The sequence below is a fragment of the Tursiops truncatus genome, chromosome 6 (genome assembly GCF_011762595.2).
Source record: "Tursiops truncatus isolate mTurTru1 chromosome 6, mTurTru1.mat.Y, whole genome shotgun sequence".
Lineage (NCBI taxonomy): Eukaryota > Metazoa > Chordata > Mammalia > Artiodactyla > Delphinidae > Tursiops > Tursiops truncatus.
Genome location: NC_047039.1, coordinates 10,524,769 through 10,547,351, shown reverse-complemented (window position 1 = coordinate 10,547,351; position 22,583 = coordinate 10,524,769). Strand labels below are relative to the sequence as shown.

Genomic DNA, 22,583 nt, shown 5'->3' with positions numbered 1-22,583 from the left:
ATCATATTTCTCTTTCTACTATGTACAAAATGATTCAAAATGGGGTCATAATTGGGTTCTGAACCAGGACAGTTGTAGATGGAGGGAAAGGGTCTAAGTGGAGAGTTGCTATTGCCCAGAAACAATAGGAGTTGGTTGGCCAGAGTTGGTGAGCAGGAGTAGGGTGTGTCAAGATGAGTCAGGATTCAGGTTCATTGAGAACCACATTGCTTTTTTATATAGTAAATGTACTCATTTCAGAGAAGCACCTGCCATTAAAAATGGCATTTTCTCTGAGGCATTCTAGACCCTTGTCGTTTATAATCAGAAGGCCGGGACACATAACAGTTTAGATTTTGCTAAGGTGGAACAATCTCGAATTGTGTGTGCCCTAAGGCTGGTGTATAGGAGGGAAGCTCTTGGCTCTGAGAGCACCCAGCCTCTTCAACTCGCTGCAGCTTTGCTGCATAAAAACTTAAACATATGATTCCCGTAAAGGTCTGAAACGACATTTACATTTTTCAGTTTTACCTTGTTCCTTTTTATTGGAGTGTAGTAGCCCTCTCTTTGCTTATTTATTTTGGTCTGTTTGGCACTCCCTGCGTTCTGAGAACCGCTGCTCCTCCACTTCAACCACGTGATTCAGCTGGAGCTGCCATGTTCTTACAGCTGATTGGCCTAGGGTGGACACCTGACCTTCACTGGCCAATCAAAGACTCTTCTCAGGAGTTTTGAACTTACAACCAGAAAAAGCTTGAGGAATTCCTTTCCAGTGGTGGTTCTTGAACTCTTAATGGTCACGTTCCTTGTCATGTGGGAAGGCAATGAAAATGGCTTGCAGTGGGACGCATAAATGAGAGATGGGCAGAGTCCTGATGTATGTATCCTGGGTCTTGTTTTTAGGGAAGCTTACTGCATCTCTCGCTTCCTAGATTTGGTTGTTCAACCATTCCTTGAATTCTGTCCTCCAGCACACTCCCGTTTCTGTCGTTTGGGTTTCTATGATTTACAGTCAAAAGAGTCCTGCCTAAAGGTGGGGTGTTTTGGACAATAGAGCTGTTCCCAAGTTTGGGACTCAGGAAGGCTTTAGGATAGATTCCTTGCAACTATCAAGGTCTACTGTGTTTTTTTCCAAGCATTGAGGGTTTGCATCTAACTTTACTGACGGTCATTTATTTTTTATTTTTTTTAACATCTTTATTGGGGTATAATTGCTTTACAATGGTGTGTTTGTTAGTTTCTGTTTTATAACAAAGTGAATCAGTTATACATATGTTCCCATATCTCTTCCCTCTTGCATCTTCCTCCCTCCCACCCTCCCTATCCCACCCCTCCAGGTGGTCACAAAGCACCGACCTGATAACCCTGTGCTATGCGGCTGCTTCCCACTAGCTATCTACCTTATGTTTGGTAGTGTATATATGTCCATGCCTCTCTCTCTCTCTCTCTCTCTCTCTCTCTCTCTCTCTCTCTCTCTCCCTCTCTCCCTCTCTCCCTCTCTCCCTCTCTCCCTCTCTCCCTCTCTCCCTCTCTCTCTCTCTCTCTCTCTCTCTCTCTCTCTCTCTCTCCCTCTCCCTCTCTCTCTCTCTCTCTCTCTCTCTCCCCCTCTCTCTCTCTCTCCCTCTCTCTCTCTCTCTCTCTCTCTCTCTCTCTCTCTCTCTCTCTCTCTCTCTCTCTCTCGCTTTGACTGACGGTCATTTAAATAAAACTGTTTGTTAAATGGTGAGAAACAGCCTCAGCTACGCCCAAACCTACTCAAGTAATTTGAATGTTAGCTTACTTTCCCCAGGACTACAAAGGACCTGAGAAAAAAATTGGCCAAGTTTCAAAATGTATTTGTTAAGTTTCTGAGATGAATAGGACCGTCATCAACGTTTGGGTTTAGAAAGTGGAGGGAGGAAAGTGCTTTGACTTGCAGGATATCGAGTTTCAAATCCCAGGAGAGGAAGACAGTGGGAAGGCGCTGGCTCTCAGCTGGAGAGCGTATGACTAATGGAGACATCTCTTTTTTTTTTTTTTTTTTTTTTTTTTGCGGTACGCGGGCCTCTCACTGTTGTGGCCTCTCCCGTTGCGGAGCACAGGCTCTGGACGCAGGCTCAGCGGCCATGCCACGGGCCCAGCCGCTCCGCGGCATGTGGGATCTTCCCGGACTGGGGCACGAACCCGTGTCCCCTCTAGCGGCAGGCAAACGGAGACATCTCTTTAATGACTGGACTTTCCTGCCCTGGAACCGTGGACAGTTCCACTCTGCCCAGCCTGACTAGGTGGGTCACACTGACCTACTGTCAGGTGACACCTTCAGCACTATAGGAGATTTAAAAAAATTATAGTATTCTTACACTTAATTGTTTACAGCTATAAAATTCTTATGCTGCCCATCTCAATTTCCTTTATCTTTCAGAGTTTCAGGACTACGTAAGAATAGTTTTTAATATTGGTTTTTAATATATACATCTCTCACATTGTATGTAATAGTTTTTGGTTTTTAAGAGTAATCTATACTCATTAAAAAAAAATTGGAACGCACATCAAAGTATAAATAGCAGGAAAAAAAGGTCACCCATGATTACACAAGTTGAAGCTGGCCGCATTCACGTTTGGGCAGTTTTCTCGGTGGTATCTTGGGGGAGTATTTTCCAAGCTTGACTTGGCAACCGGCCAGGTATCTGTCCCAACTCTTTGACCTCCCGCACTTCACTCCTCTCTTAATAGAAGTTAACTTAATTGACCTGCCCTCCCCCTTCTGCCCTCCCATAGTAAAAATTAAAGGCAGCTGCTGGAGGATTCTGGTAACTGGTGAGGATGGCGGGTCATGAGCATCCTGACCAGCAGCGGAGGTGGGGAGGAGGGGGCTCTGGGCTGTGGTGAAGGAGACGCACCTGGCAGGGAGGCATTTCAGCTGGGCAGAGGCTCAGAAGCCCTGGGACGTGATGGCACTTGCGCAAACAGCGCAATGTGGCCTGTGCATAAGCTGTGTGCTCTGTGCTCTCTCAGTTTCCCAGCTGTTTGCAGAGCTGCCCAAAGCGTAAGTCGAAACTCCACCCAGGGCCAGAAGGATTCCTGCAGAAACCAGCTTCCTCCTCATTCTGCTCCGCCTTGTTGGGGGATGTTTTTTCATTATTCTCTTCTTAATTGTTAATAGGAAGACATTCACGTGGTTCAGAATATACCTGTGCAGTTTAGACGGCAAGTCTTACTCCTGCCCTGAGATCTTCCAGCCACTTTTCACCTTCCTATAACTCACTGCAGGTAATCAGCTTTTAGTTTTTGTGTGTATTCATCCAGACTTTACTTATGAATATTAAAGCAAATACAAATATATTCTGTATTCCCATTTTCCCCTTCTTGAAAACAAAATGATGCATTGTATACACATTTTCTGTGCCTTGCTGGGATTTTTTTCCTCCACTTATCTTGGAGACTTTGAAAAATATCTGTGCATTGAAAGCTTCCTCATGCATTTTTATACTTTCAAAATTTTCCATTGGATATATGTAGCATAATTTATTTAACCAGTCCTCTGTTCAAGGGTATTTGAGTTCTTTCCAATCTTTTGTTATTTTGAATAATGCTGCAACGAGTAACTTTGTATATATGTTACTTTTTAAGTATGGTGGAAGGATAAATTCCCATTAGTCATATTACTGGGTCAAAGGAGGTATGCAGTTGTAATTTTGATCTCAGTGCCCACATTCCTTCCCCAGGGGCTTGTACCAATTTATCCTTCTGCTGGGAAAGTATGAGAGTACTTGTTTCTCTTGGGGGATTATTACATACTGTTTACATGTTACTTTGAATTGTTCTTCAGTTGTTTTAATTTGGATGTTGTCCTCCCAATTAGATGGCAACTTTATTGAGAGCAAGGGCCAAACATTTTATTGCTTTTGAAGTATCCACATTTATAAATAACATAATATGGTACCCTAGGAGCACAATAAATTTGTTTCCAGTGTAATTTGGGAGAATAAGCCAATTAAACCTTAATGATAAAAAGATTTCTATACTTGGCTAGAGTTCAACTGAACTGATTTCTCCCTGCCAAAGGAAAACTATTATGAGGTCTTGTTTCAAGTAATTATGCAATGAGTCTTGAGTTGAGGTGTTACTGCAGGTTTACTTGCTTACACATGGTCTTCTCTCCCGGATCTGAGAGTCGTTTTACCAGATTCAATCTGGTGATGCCTTGGCATCAGCCAGGCTAATTGGGTGCCTGTCCTGTCACTCCTTTTCCTCTACGTGTGACAGTGCCTGCCTGCCCCACAGTAAGCGGGAGAACAAAGAGTTGCTTTTAAACTTTTTATATCTACTGCACATGTAAACATTGCGTCATTGTAATTTAGTCTACCTACATCCTAGTAGCAAAAATGTACTAATTTTCCTCCCAGTTTCTACTATGTTGGATCCCCCCATATGTATTATCCTGTACTGGTGTCCAGTGGTCTTCCAATTTTTTGCTTGCATATATCCTCCAGAGGAATTTTGTAAAATTACGCTTACCCTCACACATTACGTCTATATCTAAAATTGTATTACAAGTTTAAATAGTTTGTAAGGATATATTTACAGTATATTGTCAGTATTGACTTTAAAAAGTAATTGTTCACTATACATGTATGCATATGTATGTGTACATGTGTATGTTAAGCTCTTATACACACAGAAGATATTTATCGATCATACTAAGGAAATATCCCTCTATTCCTATTCCTATTCCAAACTGCCATTGGTAGTTTGATAGGACTTGCATTGAATCTGTAGATTGCTTTGGGTAGTATAGTCATTTTCACAAGTGTTGATTCTTCCAATCCAGAACATGGTATACATCTGTTTGTATCCTCTTTAATTTCTTTCATCAGTGTCTTATAGTTTTCTGCATACAGGTCTTTGTCTCCTTAGGTAGGTTTATTCCTAGGTATTTTATTCTTTTTGTTGCAGTGGTAAATGGGAGTGTTTCCTTGATTTCTCTTCTAGGTTTTTCATTATTAGTGTATAGGAATGCAAGAGATTTCTATGCATTAATTTTGTATCCTGCTACTTTACCATATTCATTGATTAGCTCTAGTAGTTTTCTGGTAGCCTCTTTAGGATTCTCTGTGTATAGTATCATGTTATCTGCAAACAGTGACTGCTTTACTTCTTCTTTTCCCATTTGGATTCCTTTTATTTCTTTGTCTTCTCTGATTGCTGTGGCTAAAACTTCCAAAACTATGTTGAATAACAATGGTGAAGAGTGGACAACCTTGCTCGTTCCTGATCTTAGTGGAGATGGTTTCAGTTTTTCACCATTGAGAATGATGTTGGCTGTGCGTGTCATATATGGCCTTTATTATGTTGAGGTAAGTTCCCTCTATGCCTACTTTCTGGAGGGTTTTTATAATAAATGGGTGTTGAGTTTTGTCGAAAGCTTTTTCTGCATCTATTGAGATGATCATGTGGTTTTTCTCCTTCATTTTGTTAATATGGTTTATTACATTGATTGATTTGCATATACTGAAGAATCCTTGCATTCCTGGGATAAACCCCACTTGATCATGGTGTATGATCCTTTTAATGTGTTACTGGATTCTGTTTGCTAGTATTTTGTTGAGGATTTTTGCATCTATGTTTATCAGTGATATTGTCCTGTAGTTTTCTTTGTGACATATTTTTCTGGTTTTGGTATCAGGGTGATGGTGGCCTTGTAGAATGAGTTTGGGAGTGTTCCTCCCTCTGCTATATTTTGGAAGAGTTTGAGAAGGATACGTGTTAGCGCTTCTCTAAATGTTTGATAGAATTCGCCTGTGAGGCCATCTGGTCCTAGCCTTTTGTTTGTTGGAAGATTTTAAATCACAGTTTCAATTTCAGTGCTTGTGATTGGTCTGTTTATATTTTCCATTTCTTCCTGGTTCAGTCTCGGAAGGTTGTGCTTTTCTAAGAATTTGTCCATTTCTTCCAGGTGGTCCATTTTATTGGAATATAGTTGCTTGTAGTAATCTCTCATGATCCTTTGTATTTCTGCAGTGTCCGTTGTTACTTCTCCTTTTTCATTTCTAATTCTATTGAGTCTTCTCCCTTTTTTTCTTGATGAGTCTGGCTAGTGCTTTACCAATTTTGTTTATCTTCTCAAAGAACCAGCTTTTAGTTTTATTGATCTTTGCTATCGTTTCCTTCATTTTTTTTTCATTTATTTCTGATCTGATCTTTATGATTTCTTTCCTTCTGCTATCTTTGGGGGGTTTTTTTGGTTCTTCTTTCTCTAATTGCTTTAGGTGTAAGGTTAGGTTGTTTATTTGAGATGTTTCTTGTTTCTTGAGGTAGGATTGTATTGCTATAAATTCCCTCTTAGAACTGCTTTTGCTGCATCCCATAGGTTTTGGGTCATCGTGTTTTCATTGTCATTTGTTTCTAGGTACTTTTTGATTTCCTCTTTGATTTCTTCAGTGATCTCTTGGCTATTTAGTAGTGTATTGTTTAGCCTTCATGTGTTTGTATTTTTTTACAGGTTTTTTTCCTGTTATTGATATCTAGTCTCATAGCATTGTGGTCAGAAAAGATACCTGATACGATTTCAATTTTCTTAAATTTACCAAGGCTTGATTTGTGACCCAAGATATGATCTATCCTGGAAAATGTTCTATGAGCACTTGAGAAGAAAGTGTATTCTGTTGTTTTTGGATGGAATGTCCTATAAATATCAATTAAGTCCATCTTTTTTAATATATCCTTTAAAGCTTGTGTTTCCTTATTTACTTTCATTTTGGATGATCTGTCCATTGGTGAAAGTGGGGTGTTAAAGTCCCCTATTATGATTGTGTTACTGTTGATTTCCCTTTTTATGGCTGTTAGCATTTGCCTTATGTATTGAGGTGCTCCTACGTTGGGTGCATAAATATTTACAATTGTTATATTTTCTTCTTGGAATGATCCCTTGATCATTAAGTAGTGTCCTTCTTTGTCTCCTGTAATAGTCTTTGTTTTAAAGTCTATTTTTTCTGATATAAGAATTGCTATTCCAGCTTTCTTTTGATTTCCATTTGCATTGAATATCTTTTTCCATCCCCTCACTTTCAGTCTATATGTGTCCCTAGGTCTGAAGTGGGTCTCTTGTAGACAGCATATATATGGGTCTTGTTTTTGTAACCATTTAGACAGTCTGTGTCTTTTGGTTGATGCATTCAATCCATTTATGTTTAAGGTAATTATTGATATGTATGTTCCTATTACCATTTTCTTAATTGTTTTGGATTTGTTATTGTAGGTCTTTTCCTTCTCTTGTGTTTCCTGCCTGGAGAAGTTCCTTCAGCATTTGTTGTAAAGCTGGTTTGGTCGTGCTGAATTCTCTTACCTTTTGCTTGTCTGTAAAGGTTTTAATTTCTCTGTCGAATCTGAATGAGATCCTCGCTGGGTAGAGTAATCTTAGTTGTAGGTTTTTCCCTTTCATCACTTTAAATATGTCCTGCCTCTCCCTTCTGGCTTGCAGAGTTTCTGCTGAAAGATCAGCTGTTAACCTTATGGGGATTCCCTTGTATGTTATCTGTTGTTTTTCCCTTGTTGCTTTTAATATTTTTTCTTTGGATTTAATTTTTGATAGTTTGATTAATATGTGTCTTGGTGTGTTTCTCCTTGGATTTATCCCGCAGGGGACTCTCTGTGCTTCCTGGACCTGATTGACTATTTCCTTTCCCATATCAGGGGAGTTTTCAACTACAATCTCTTCAAATATTTTCCCAGTCCCTTTTTTTTCCTCTTCTTCTTCTGGGACCCCTATAATTCGAAGGTTGGTGCGTTTCATGTTGTCCAGAGGTCTCTGAGACTGTCCTCAATTCTTTTCATTCTTTTTTCTTTATTCTGTATTGCAGTAGTTATTTCCACTATTTTATCTTCCAGGTCACTTATCCGTTCTTCTGCCTCAGTTATTCTGCTATTGATTCCTTCTAGAGAATATTTATTTCATTTATTGTGCTGTTCATCATTGTTTGTTTGCTCTTTAGTTCTTCTATGTCCTTGTTAAACGTTTCTTGTATTTTCTCCATTCTGGTTCCAAGATTTTGGATCATCTTTACTATCATTACTCTGAATTCTTTTTCAGGTAGACTGCCTCTTTCCTCTTCATTTGTTTCGTCTGGTGGGTTTTTACCTTGCTCTTTCATCTGCTGTGTGCTTCTCTGTCTTCTCATTTTGCTTAGCTTACTGTGTTTGGGTCTCCTTTCCGCAGGCTGCAGGTTTGTAATCCCATTGTTTTTGGTGTCTGCCCCCAGTGGCTAAGGTTGGTTCAGTGGGTTGTGTAGGCTTCCTGGTGGAGGGGACTGGTGCCTGTGTTCTGGTGGATGAGGCTGGATCTTGTCTTTCTGGTGGGAAGGACCACGTCTGGCGGTGTGTTTTGGGGTGTCTGTGGCCTTATTATGATTTTAGGCAGTCTCTCTGCTAACGGGTGGGGTTGTGTTCCTGTCTTGCTACTTGTTTGGCATAGGGTGTCCAGCACTGAAGCTTGCTGGTCATTGAATGGAGCTGGGTCTTAGCATTGAGATGGAGATCTCTGGGAGAGCTTTCGCCATTTGATATTATGTGGAGCTGGGAGGTCTCTGGTGGACCAATTGTCCTGAACTCGGCTCTCCCACCTCAGAGGCACAGGGCTGACATCCGGCTGGAGCATGAAGACCCTGCCAGCCACATGGCTCAGAAGAAAAGGGAGAAATAAATAAATTAATTAAATAAAATAAAATAAAGTTATTAAAAAATAAAAAAATTATTAAAAATTAAAAAAAGTATTAAAAAAAAGAAAGAAGACAGCAACCTAACCAAAAAACAAATCCACCAATGATAACAAGCGCTAAAAACTACTAAAAAAAAAAACAGGACAGGCAAAACCCTAGGCCAAATGGTAAAAGCAAAACTATACAGACAAAAATCACACAAAGTCCACCGCCTCAATTTTGGGATGATTCATTGTTTATTCAGGTATTCCAGAGATGCAGGGTGCATCAAGTTGATTTTGAGGATTTAATCCGCTGTTCCTGAGTCTGCATGGAGAGATTTCCCTTTCTCTTCTCTGTTCGCACAGCTCCTGGGGTTCAGCTTTGGATTGGCTCCGTCTCTCCATGTAGGTCACCTGAGGGCGTCTGTTCCCACTCAGACAGGACGGGGTTAAAGGACCGGCTGATTCGGGGGCTCTGGCTCACTCAGGCCGGGGGGAGGTAGGGGTACGGAATGTGGGGCGAGCCGGTGGCGGCAGAGGCCGGTGTGACATTGAACCAGCCTGAGGCGCGCCGTGCGTTCTCCCGGGGAAGTTGTCCCTGAATCCCGGGACCCTGGCAGTGGCGGGCTGCACAGACTCCCCGGAAGGGGGTGTGGATAGTGACCTGTGCTCGCACACAGGCTTCTTGGTAGCGGCAGCAGCAGCCTTAGCGTCTCAGGTCCGTCTCTGGGGTCAGCACTTTTAGCCGCGGCTCACGCCTGTCTCTGGAGCTCCTTTAAGCAGCGCTCTTAATCTCCTCTCCTCGCGCACCAGGAAACAAAGAGGGAAGAAAAAGTCTCTTGCCACTTCGGCAGGTCCAGACTTTTCCCCGGACTCCCTCCCGGCTAGCCGTGGCGCACCAGCCCCCTACAGGCTGTGTTCACGCCGCCAACCCCAGTCCTCTCCCTGCGCTCCGACCGAAGCCCGAGCCTCAGCTCCCAGCCCCGCCCGCCCCGGCGGGTGAGCAGACAAGCCTCTCGGGCTGCTGAGTGCCGGTCGGCACCGATCCTCTGTGCGGGAATCTCCCCACTTTGCCCTCCGCACCCCTGTGGCTGTGCTGTCCTCCGTGGCTCTGAAGCTTCCCCCTCCGCCACCCGCAGTCTCAGCCCGCGAAGGGGCTTCCTAGTGTGTGGAAACCTTTCCTCCTTCAGAGCTCCCTCCCACTGGTGCAGGTCCCTTCCCTATTCTTTTGTCTCTGTTTTTTCTTTTTTCTTTTGCCCTACCCAAGTACGTGGGGAGTTACTTGCCTTTTGGGAGGTCTGAGGTCTTCTGCCAGCGTTCAGTAGATGTTCTGTAGGAGTTGTTCCATGTGTAGTTGTATTTCTGATGTATTTGTGGGGAGGAAGGTGATCTCCGCGTCTTACTCCTCCGCCATCTTTAAAGTCTCCCCAGTTGTCTATCTTAGCACTGTCAACAAATCCATTTAAATGGATTCTCAAAGCTGATACTCAGTAAAAGTAAAATTACATTTTATAGCATCTGTCTTCTTGTTTAAGCAATGGATATTTTCAGGAGAGTGAGTTTGACAGTATGCATTATGCATGTGATAGATATGTACCTAAAACAGATACAATGTTATATGTGAATTATACCTCAATCAAAAAATAAAATCATGACAGATGTTCTGTTGAGTGCTAGCAAAACAGCTCACCATGAAGCTAAGAAAACAGTTTGGTGAAATTTGGTGGAAATAGAGTTTCTGGGGAAAAAAAAAGAAGTAAAAGAGTCAGTTCCCTAAGTCTGCTATAAATTTATGAATATGGGCTTTTCTAGGGATGCTTGCAAAACAGGCAGAAGCCAAATAAGTAAGCTGAAGGGCTTTAATGCCAAAATATGAGTGTTTATTTTGTAGAAGGAGCTAGCTGCACACTTTCACGTTGATAGTCAACACCTCCATCTGTGATAGAATGACCATTTGTAAAGATGCAGTTGATGAACAGTTGATGAGAGAATGAGCGAAGAGAAATGAACCAGGATTTGGCTGAGTGCCTCAGTCTGTTCAGGTGCTATAACAGAATACCATAGACTGCGGCTTATAAACATCAGACATTTATCTCTCATAGTTCTTGAGGCTGGAACGTCCAAGATCAAGGCAGATTTAGTGTCTCTGAGAGCCCACTTCCACGTTGATGCTGTAATCTCATGGCAGAAGGGGACAAGGGATCTTTCTGGGGTCTCTTTTTTTTTTTTTAAACATCTTTATTGGGGTATAATTGCTTTACAATGGTGTGTTAGTTTCTGCCCCATAACAAAGTGAATCAGTTATACATATACATATGTTCCCATATCTCTTCCCTCTTGCGTCTCCCTCCCTCCCCCCTCCCTATCCCACCCCTCCAGGCGGTCACAAAGCACTGAGCCGATATCCCTGTGCCATGCGTCTGCTTCCCACTAGCTATCTACCTTACGTTTGTTAGTGTCTATATGTCCATGCCTCTCTCTCGCTTTGTCACAGCTCACCCTTCGCCCTCCCCATATCCTCAAGTCCGTTCTCCAGTAGGTCTGTGTCTTTATTCGTGTCTTACCCCTAGGTTCTTCATGACATATTTGGGGTCTCTTTTTATAAAGGCAGTAATCCATTCATGGGGGCCTCACTCTCATGACCTAATCACCTCCCAAAGACCCCACCTAATGCAGTCACAATGGGGATTAGGTTTCAGCATATGCCTTTTAGGAGGGGACACAAACATTTAGTCTATAGCAGTGTGCCTAGGTAGCTTAAACAACAGAGATATATTTTCTCACAATTCTGGAGACTGGAAGTTGGCTATTAGAATGCTGGCATGGTTAAGTTCTGGTAAGAGCTTTCTTCCTGCCTTGCAGGCAACTGTCTTCTCATTGTGTGCTCACGTGGCCTTTCCTCAATGAGTGGACCTGGAGAGAGAGAGAGGTGTCTCTCTCGTATTCTCTCTCTCTCTCTCTCTCTTTTTTTTTTTTTTGGCCCTGCAGCATGTGGGATCTTAGTTCCCCAACCAGGGATCGAACCCACGCCCCCTGCATTGGAAATGCGGAGCCTTAACCACTGGACTGCCAGGGAAGTCCTCTTATTCTCTTTTTATAAGGCCACAAACCCTATTGGATTAGGACCCTACTTTTATGACCTCATGTAACCTAAGTTACCTCCTGAAAGCCGTATCTCCAAATACAGTCACACGGGGAGTTATAGTTTCAGCATATGAATTTGGGAGGGGCACCATTCACTCCATAGCACCGGGAGTCAGAATATGGGGGTCCTAACCCAGATCCTGCCACTAAGTGGCTGTGATCCTGAGGTGTATATCACTTGATTGTTTTTCTGGGTTTCAGGGCAAACATTTTTGATGCTGGGGAATGGTGACCCCTTCCATGATGATACAGGGTCCTGAGTTGAGGAACAACCTGCATTTTGTTCATTGTATCATTTACTCTGGCCAGAGAGGGGACCAATATATTGAAAACCATTTTGAAAATAATAAACCCTGAAAAAGGACCAGAGATTTTAAGGCATCAGCAAGAAAATTTCAGTTTTCCAAAGAGGCTTCTGGATAACTGGGGTTCTATAGTTCACCGGCACCAAAAGTATGACAAAAAATCTATGTGGGGTCTCGGTGATGAAAGAAAGGAATAAGCCCAGAATCTGAGACCAGTTTTGGTGGCTGATCTTGCAGCCAGCATCAGGGCAGAAAGAAAGGGCCAACACTCACAGAAGAACATTGAGCACCTCGTTCGTGAAATCACCTGCCGTGGTATCATGGAACCCATGTCATTCTGTCTCAGATTTTTTTCATTTTGTGTGAGCAAGCACCTGAAGTATTTTTTCAGATAGGATGAGTGTTGTAAACTGCTTGAGTTTTTACAGGTCTGAATATTGTATTTTGGATACAATATCCTTGGATGGGAGAGGAGAAGGATCTTGTACTCAGCTCACCAGTTTAAACTGGAAGGCTTTTTCCTTTCTCAAAACTGTAGCCTGTATAGATAAGTTCATTTGTACCCTTTTTTTAGATTCCACATATAAGTGATATCATATGATATTTGTCTTTCTCTGTCTGACTTACTTCACTCAGTATGACAGTCTCTAGGCCCATCCATGTTGCTGCAAATGGTACTATTTTGTTCTTTTTTATGGCTGAGTAATATTCCATTGTGTATATGTTACAATAGCCAGAACATGGAAGCAACCTAAACGTCCATTGACAGAGGAATGGGTAAAGAAGATGTGAAAAACAAACAAACAAAAGAAAAACAGTAGCCTGGTCCGCTCCTTCCTGCCTCCTACTCTCTGGCTGATCTCCTTGGCTTACAGAAAGGTTCCCACAATCATGCATTCTGGTTACTTCTCCTGGCAGGCTGGGCTTGAAGACCAGGGAGCTCTCTATAATGGCAGGCTTGCTGACTCATCACCAGGTGCTCTGGGACTGCAAGGATGAGAGAGCTCTTCCAGTGTTTACCTAGGCCCTGTCAAAGAAAAATTGCTTTGGACAAGTCAAATAGGCAAAGAAGACTTTATCCAAGACTAATGCGATAAGGTCAAGACTGTGGCAACAGGGGTGAGAGATTGAACTCAACTCTCAGTACAACAGAGGTAGCTGGAGGATTGTAGCCAATGGACAGGATGAGTGGCATCAGTGGATGGAAAATACCAAGAGGAGCTTGGTTAGATCCCAAGGGTTGTGGGATTCTTGCTAAGCTGGCTTGGCTGGATTCTTGCTGAACTGAGCTTAAGCAGGCTAAGGATGGAAGGCCCAGGACACAGTCTCATCAAGAGGAGAGCTCAGAGGAGCTGGACCAAAGTCTGGTCAAAGAAGGGTCCTTGTCAGCTTCTCCCTTATTCTACATACAAGGTACCACGAATATTTCTGGTCAATGCTGGGACTCTTGGCTTCCTGGGCAAGTGGTTACCATCCTAATTAGATTGCTACTCCAGGCCTAATGGGATCTCTCTACCTATCTATTAATTTTTTTATTTGCTTGGTGGTATTTCCTTAAAGGTTGGTCATCCCTAGCACTTTGAAAGGCAAAAGTGTATTGTGGGGCTTCTCTCGTGGCACAGTGGTTGAGAGTCCACCTGCCGATGCAGGGGACACGGGTTCGTGCCCTGGTCCCAGCGGATCCCACGTGCCGCGGAGCGGCTGGACCCGTGAGCCATGGCCGCTGAGCCTGCGCGACTGGAGCCTTTGCTCCGCAACGGAAGAGGCCACAACAGTGAGAGGCCTGCGTACCGCAAAAAAAAAAAATTGTATTGTGGTTACGAGCATGTGCTTTGGAATCAGAAGCACTTGGTGTCAGATCCCAGCTCTGCTAGTTGTTAACTCTGTGAGTTTGGGCAGGTCACTTAAAATTATCTTCTTCCTAGAGTTGTTAACTATTACGGTAATTATCATTGCCCATTAAATGGAAGCTACCATTAATATTATTATTATTTTGACCCAGATTCAAATCATCTGGATCTCCTCAAGCCAACTCCAACAGTATTCCCTATATCGTGACTAATATACAAATGTCCCTGGGCCTGGCAGATTGGCAAATATCTCCTAGGTACTGGTAACCTATACTGTAGCCCTGCTCGCTCCAGAAGAAGCAGAGTCTCTGAAGCCCTCTGTGGTAGCTCTCTTACTCTGCATAGCAATTTGACTTGCACTGCACTAACTAGAAGGGAAGCTAACTTTATTCCAATTGCGTTAAGCATCAAGGCATTGGGACATTCTTTTTTATGGCGTAGTTGTTAAAGTAGTTACCTACATCAGTACTTAAAGTGCAGTGGAGTGTTAATGTTGTAGAGCTTGTCTTGCTTCTCTCCAAGTTACTCTTATTAACTGATTTGTCCTCCATCGCCTCTTGACTTTCAAAAGTACATCTACAAGCTTTCAGAAGTTTGAGAAGGCATGTGTGTGTTGTACAAAGTTAGTGGGCAATGAAGAGGAGAAAACCCTGTCATTTTTGTAGAGGACACATAGAAGATTCAAGACAAAGGACAGAAATGAAAGAAGATTCTCGCAAATCATAGAGACTGTGGGTGCTGTTTCTGCTTCTGGTATCAACTCTAACGTCTTTATTCTCTGCTAGTAATAGAGAAAATTCAACATTACAATGGGTAATAAATGAGCATGTGTTTCCCTTCCAGCAAGTCTCAAACCTGACATCACTTCCAGGGCTGTCAGCACAATAAGGCTGAAATCACCGGTGAATCATTGAATCTGAATCACCTCTACCAAAATGTCAAGTTACAGACATCCTTTAAAGGGACCTTGGTAGAGGTTGCTAGGAATAGTGCTGATTTTTAATGAAGTATAAATTAAAGAAGAAAAGAAGTGAGTTAGAAAGAGATTTTTGTCCAGTGCTGTATTAGGAGTCTCCAGAGAAACAGAACCAATAGGGTATGTGTGTGTGCCTGAGTGTGTGTTTATATATATATATATGGAAAGATATTTATTATAAGGAATTGGCTCATGCAGTTGTAGAAGCTGAGAAGTCCCAAGATCTTCAGTCATCAAGCCAGAGACCCAGGAGAGCTGATGATTTAATTCCAGTCTGAGTCCAAAAGCCTGAGAACCAGGAGAACTGATGGTGTTAAGTTCTCTCCCAAAAGCTGGCAGGTTTGAGACCCAAAAAGAGCCAGTGTTTCAGTTTGAGTCCAAAGGTGGGGAAAAGACTGATGTCCCAGATAAATAGGCAGAAAGAGTTCCCTCTGACTCAGCCTTTTTGTTCTATTCAGATCTTCACCTGATTGTATGAGGCCCACCCACATTAGGGAGGTCAATCTGCTTTACTCAGTCTGTTGATTTAAATGTGAATCTCCTTCAAAAAGGCCCAGGGGACTTCCCTGGTGGTCCAGTGGCTAAGATTCCATGCTCCCAGTACAGGGGGCCCAGGTTCCATCCCTGGTCAGGGCACTAGATCCCTCATGCCACAACTAAAGACCCCCACATGCCACAACGTAGATCCTGCATGCTGCAACTAAGACCCAGCACAACCAAATAAATAAATAAATAAATATTTTTAAAAAAAGACCCTCTCAGAGACACCCAGAATCATGTGTGACTAAGAAGGCAGGCTCGTGTGTGATCACACAGGATCTTCTTTGCGGCACGTTTAGTTGCGGCATCTTTTAGTTGTGGCATGCGAACTCTTAGTTGCAGCATGCACGTGGGATCTAGTTCCCCGACCAGGGATTGAACCCAGGCCCCCTGCATTGGGAGTGCGGAGTCTTACGCACTGGGTCACCAGGGAAGTCCCACCATATGGTCTTCTTAAGGCAGATCAGATTATTCTCTCCGGGCGGTAACGATCGTCAGGTATAGCACTTATACTCCTGACTTTACCAGTTCTCAAAGTGTGGTTCCTGGGTCAGCCGCAGCAGCATCCCCTGGGAATTTGTTAGAACTAGAAAATCTCAGTCCCACCCCAAACCTACTGAATCAGAAACTCTAGGGGTGGGACCCAGAAATCTGCATTATAACAACCCTTCTGGGTGACTCTGATGCTTACTTAAGTTTGAGAACGGCTGACCTAGGATGTTTGCAGTTAAGTTGCTTGCTAGTGATGAATATATCTTGAAATTGAGCAAAAAGCTAGAAAGGCAACAAATCATAACCCTAGAGAACTCCCAAATGGTACAGATCACATTCTTCCTTTGAGCAGATATTTTTGTCAGTGTATGGTGGATATAAGCCTTGCTCAGCTTAGTCACATGTCCTTTCATGTGTTTTCATCAGTTTGAAGAAGGCAGGCTCACCCACAAGTGGCATGTGTCATACCTCGGTGTCCTTTCATAGTGCATTGAAGAAGATCAGAACTGATGTTCCTCTCTGAAAAGTGTAGGACAGGAAAACCTAGTTTGCTGAATGGTTGAAACACAAGTTCTACTTCTTGTGGTCCAAAGGATGTGAAATGGATGAGGGGAAGAGACCTCTGCAGGTAACTTTCGTATTGTGGTTCTGCCTTTTAGCATTTTCTTACCTCTGTAGGCTGACAGAGCTCCTGAAGATTCAAGAAGCTTGTTTAAGGTAGACAGTGATTAAGCACCCTTATTGTTACTTTCAGCAGCCAAAGGACTTACTGCTTCCTCAGCTCTGTTTAAAAGCAAAGTCTTCCAGGGCCTCCTGCTTACCTGTGTAGCAGCTACTGGGGACAGTTATTTTCACATTTTTTTCTTTTCAGAATTAAGTAGAGGGAGGGAGAATTATTTAGGAGGGACAAATATGCCTGTTATTGGTAATAACAACAATTTACTGTTGATGTTCTTTAAAAAAAAAAACAAAAACACGTAACAATTTTTCCTTGCAGAGTCCGAAGACTCTGCATATATTACCAAAAGCACCAGAAGATTACCCCCAAACTGAATTAGGTGTTCCCGCATGTAACTCCCTGAACTTTTCCCTCTCATGGAATTGAGTACAGTGTTAAGATTATCTGCCTACTTGTTAGTTTCCTCATTAGAGGATAAATTCTGGGAGGGCAGAGGTATTTTTTGTCTTGCTTATTATACCCACAATGTTCCTCACATAATGTGTGTTCAGTACGTTTTTGTTGAGTGAGGGAATTTTATGAAACCCCCCAGGGGTCGGGGCCTATGCGTGGTGCTGGCTATACAGAGGCACATATGGCAGGCTCCTGGACATCAAGATATTGCAGTCTTATAAAAGAGACAGACAAGAGTGAGTACTCCATAGGGTAAGGAAGACTTCACAGAGGAATTGACATCTGAGTGAGCTTTGGAAGGATGAATAGAAGCTGGCCAGGAAGACGAGCTGAGGTGGGAAGTTATGCAGAAGGTGTCAGAATCAGGTGCCAGGATGTGCTGGGATACATAGTTGTGAAGCTGCACGGGCCATTCCAAGAACTGGAGGTGATTCGGTATTACTGAAATATCTGTTGTGAATTTATGGAAGGGAGATGGATGGGAAATAGAAGGTGAGCCCAGTTAAGGGGCTTAGAAGTTAGCGTCTGAACAATGGGGATTCATTAAAGGGATTTAACCAAGGAGGTTACGAGGTGGCCGCTGAAGGATGAACTGATTAGGAAAGATGAGAGCTGACTGGGGCGCTGGTGGACACAGAACTCTCTGTACACGAAACTGACCGGAAGGGGGTGAGAGGAGAGTCGAAATGACCGTGTTGGGGGCAGAGCTGCCCTACAGCCCAGATTATTAAAATCAGTATAAAGTGGGTGTAGGAGCAGATATTGGGTTCATTTTAGACATCCTGAGTTTAGAAAACTGTGCACCCTTTTGGCAGAAAGTTCCAGAAAGCTACCAGCCATTCTGGGGGCTCAGAGAAGAGGCCAAGGATGGGGGGACCCTCAGATTTACTCACACCTGTGTTTAAACAGACAAATAACCAAGTCAGCCTTTGGGTGGCTGAGATCACTTAGGGAAAGGATGAAGCTCAAGGAGAAAAGAGGCCAAGCCAGAGCCTTGGGGAGTCAAACATGAAAGCGACAGAGGCAGGCAATCCAAGATGGTGCTTCTTGGGTGTGCCTCAGAATCACCCGCGGCGCGTGTCACAGCACAGACCTTGGACCCCCTCACGCACAGAGGTTTTGAATCAGTAGGTCAGGGGTGGGTCTGAGAATTGCATTTCCGACGTGCTCCCACCCGGGGCTGTTGCTGCTGGTCTGCAGGCCACGCTTTGGGTGGCAGTGGAACAGGCTGGGATGAGAAGACAAGGGGGGCGATGGCTGCAGGGTAGGTTTTGAGGTTTCTGGGGAGGTAAGGACCTTGGGCATGTTTGTAGGTTGAGGTGAAGGATGTGGCAGAGACAGGGAGAGGTTGGACATCCTGGAGAGCAAGGGGATGATTAAGGAAGGAAATTCGCGGATGAGAAAAGAGGACGGGTCCAAAGAAGATGGAAGCACCAGTCATGATGGTCCCAGTAAAAATGTCTATGGGCCATGGTGTCCCCTTTAAAAGCCAAAGCCCCCTTGGGTAAGATGATTTTCTTGTAGCTTCCCCCTTTTCTATTTTTTTTTTTAATCTCCCACCTCTTCCAGCTGCTGTTTACTGTCACCTTTCTGACTCTCCCACTGTGCCTAGGAGCCTTTGTCTCTCTGCCAGTATTCTCTCAGTGCTATCACTTCCGTGTACAGAGCCATAAAGAGATGACTTGCTACAGATGAATGATCAGTAATGAATAGACTTTCAGCAACACAAGGCATTTCAAGGGTAAAGGAACATTTCAAAGCTGTTGGATTATTATTGCTAAAATTGTGTTTCTACCGCCTTCTTGCTAGAACTGTCAAGCTGTTTGACAGCTCCCCTGGGATGTCAGTCTCTGGTATCGCAACCCTAGCAAAGCGTAATGACACAGCTCTCTCCCCTCTGCTAACCAAAGCCTGCTTCCTTGTAGCCTCAGAGCCTGCAGCCAATCTAGAAAAGCTTCAAAAATCACTTTGTACAGTTTTAAAAAAACAACCACCACCCCGATTATAGCTGTGAGCAGCTATGGGCCCATGTGTGTCACACTGTTTAAGACAACAAAAATTTATTGAAGGTTCATCATAGAACAAGCACCACGAGAGGCACTGAGATCCAAAGATTAGAAGAATTTGATCTTCTGTTGGGATTCTGAGAGGGCCTTCATGTCCTTTTCTTTTCTGAGTCCTGAACCAGATGACAGAGGAAACAGACTGGGATTCAAATACCACCTTCTTTGCTGCTTAAGCTGGTCTGGAGGATGTAGCTGGGACCCAAGGACAAAACAGGAATCTCATTTCTTCCTGCGTGAACTGAACTTCCCCCCTAGACATAGGCTAAGTCACAGGAAACTGCTTTACCGCTACTGCATGAACAGAGAAGAAAGTATATGGCCTGTGGGATAGACAGCTCCGAGAGAGAAACTCAGCAGGAGCACGGGCAGTGAGTGTGTAATGACCCTGTACCTAGTCTTATCAATCACAGAAGTAATTTTTTTCTTCCTGGAGGAGGAATAAATAAGGGAAGTGGGCAAAGAATAGAAGGTGTCTCCTCAATACTGTAGACAGGAAGTTTCTATGTTCTTGACCAAAACAAACTGGGGAGATGGGAATAGCATGGTTTATCCTTCATTTTCCAACCATTTGATCTCTTAACTCATGAGTTTTATAATCAGACCTCTGGTCCACTGAGGATGGGGCTGCCCTCCTGTGATACGTGTGTCAGGAGCGATAAGACAGAAATGCCGGGGGTTGTATTCCAGGCATCAAGGGCAGTCGGCTCCAGCTTTCATAAGACCTTTTCCTCCTGTAGTGGCTTTGTGTGCCCGTCTGGGAACCAGTGGTGGGCTTCCCAGCTGTGCCTGCAGAAGGGTCCATACAGGGACAGAACAGGTACATTGATCAGATTAACTCCAGCACTGTGCTTTGCTCTGAACCAAAGGTTCATTTTCTGTTCTAGTTCTCATCTCAAGAATGTCCAGCCATGTTTCGCTGTGAGCCCAAACCGTAGCATCAAAGTACTCCAGTAATACCATGACAGCAACATAAAATTGCCTTGAATTAGAATACTCCTCCCATGATTAAATTCCAAAAGGCAATTTAAGTTCCTGCCTCAAGAAGCTCTCAATCTAATAGAATAAGACAAATGCTTAAACAAATAATTACAACCCAATGTGAGCATTTTAGGGTAAAAATAAAACCACAGCGGCTTAGAGGAGGCATTAATTCTATCTGAGAGAGTGGGAAAAGGTTTCACTTAACTGATAGCTTTTTAAAAAACTTTTTATTTTGAAAAAATTTCAAATGTACAGAGAAGTTGCGAGAATGGTAAACATTAACTCGGATTCACCAGTTGTTAACGTTTTGCTGTATTTGGTCTTTCTCTAGTGACACACACACACATGCGTGCACACACACACACTATTATTGTTACTATTAATTTTGCTGAAACATTTTAAAGTTACAGACATCATCATCCTTTGCCCCTAAATACCTCAGGATGTATCTCTTAAGAACAAGGACCTTCTCTTAGGTAACCACAGTGCAGTTTTCAGATTCGGGAAGTTTAATATTGCTATAATGCTATTATATAGTAAAGAGTCCATTTTCTAATTTCACCACTTGTTCCAATAATGTATTTTATAGCAAATTTTTTTCAATCTAACATCCAACTCAGGGTTACATGTTATGTTTACTTGTCATATTTGTTTAGTCTCCTTTAATCTAGAACATTTCCTCAGCCTTCCCCTCCTTCCTTCCTTTCTTTTTTCCATGATACTGACATTTTTTTGTGTGTGTGCCGTACGTGGGCCTCTCACTGCCGTGGCCTCTTCCGTCACGGAGCACAAGCTCCGGACGCGCAGGCCCAGCGGCCACGGCCCACGGGCCCAGCCGCTTCGTGGCACGCGGGATCCTCCTGGACGGGGGCACGAACCCGCGTCCCCTGCATCGGCAGGCGGACTCCCAACCACTGTGCCATCAGGGAAGCCCGATACTGACATTTTTAGATTATAGGTCAGTTGTCTGGTAAAACGTTCCTCAGCATGGGTTTGTTTGTTTGTTACCTCATGGTTAGATTGCATCATGCTTTGTTTTTCTTTTGAAATAATTTCAAACTTACATAAAAGTCAGAATTATATAGCTTTGCACTTTTTTTAAGTTCCAAATGATTCTTCTCCAGGTTCACCAATTTTTAACATTTTATCACATCTGCACTTGTTTTATCATTTTCTCTTTTCCCTTTATGTGTGTTTGTATGTGTATGTAGGCATAGACAGTAGTTTTTTTTAAAAAAATCTGAACCAGTTAAGATAGGTGTCACCCTTTAAGTGACAGCTTTTAAATTTTTTAAAATTTAAATTAAAATTGTGTATGTTTAAGGGGTACAACATGCTTTTGTATGCATGTACATACTGAAACGGTTATGATAGTCAAGCTAATTAACATACCGTTTCCTTGCCCCAGAATAGTTAACCTTGTATTGTGGTGAAATCTAACCTCTTAGCAAATTTCCAGTATTCAATACAGTATTACTGACTACAGTCATCCTGCTGTACACTGGATCTCTAGACTTCTTCATCCTACATGATGGCAACTTTGTACCCTTTGGCCAACATCTCCTTGTTTGCCCCACCTCCACACCTCTGGAAACCACCATTTTACTCTCTGCTTGTATGTATTCGACGTCTTTAGATTTCACATCTAAGTGAGATCATTGCAGTTTTTATCTTCCCACATCTAGATTATTTCATTTCACATAATGTCCTCTGGGTTCATCCATGTTGTCACAAATGGCAGGAGTTTCATCTTCTTAAAGGCTGAATAATATTCCATTGTGTGTATCCATCAATGGACAATTAGGTTGTTTCCATATCTTGGCTATTGTGAATAATGCTGCAGTGAACATGGGAGTGCAGGTATCTCTTTGAGGTACTAATTTCACTTCCTTTGGGTGTATACCCAGAATAGGATGGTTCTGTTTTTAGTGTTTTGAAGAACCTCCATATTGTTTTCCATACGGCTGGATGAATTTACATTCTCACCAGCAGTGCACAAAGGTTCCCTTTGGCAACATTTTGTTATTGCTTGTCTTTTGTTATTGGCAACATCTTTGGCAACATTTTGTCATTGCTTGTCTTTTGATGGTAGCCATCCTAACACGTGTGAGGGGACATCTCGTGGTTTTGATATGCATTTCCCTGATGATTAGTGATGTTGAGCACCTTTCTTGTACTTGTTGACTGTATGTCGTCTTTGGAAAAATGTCTGTTTAGGTTTTTTCCCATTTTTTATTTGGGTAGTTTGTTTTTTGCCACTGAGTTTTAGGAGTTCTTTATATATCTTTTATATTAACCCTTATCAGATATGTGGTTTGAAAATATTTTCTCCTAATCTGTAGGTTGGCTTTTCAACTTATTGATTCCTTTGCTATGCAGAAGCTTTTTAGCTTGTTTATTTTGGCTTTTGTTGCCTGAGTTTTCGTTGTCGTGTTGACAGCTTT

The 22,583-nt window shown here is 42.8% G+C and overlaps 1 protein-coding gene across 2 annotated transcripts in view; it reads left to right on the top strand.

Moving 5' to 3' along the window:
• EXTL3 (exostosin like glycosyltransferase 3) overlaps nucleotides 1-22,583 on the top strand; it is a 123,371-nt gene that overhangs the window by 24,190 nt on the left and 76,598 nt on the right. Inside the window, exon 2 of one of the 2 annotated variants that reach the window (XR_012332370.1) lies at nucleotides 3,122-3,228. The exons of the other annotated variant lie outside the window; for it this stretch is intronic. The gene's annotated coding sequence lies outside the window, so the exon portion shown is untranslated. The remainder of the gene's footprint in view (nucleotides 1-3,121; nucleotides 3,229-22,583) is intronic. 2 annotated transcript variants of the gene reach the window in all.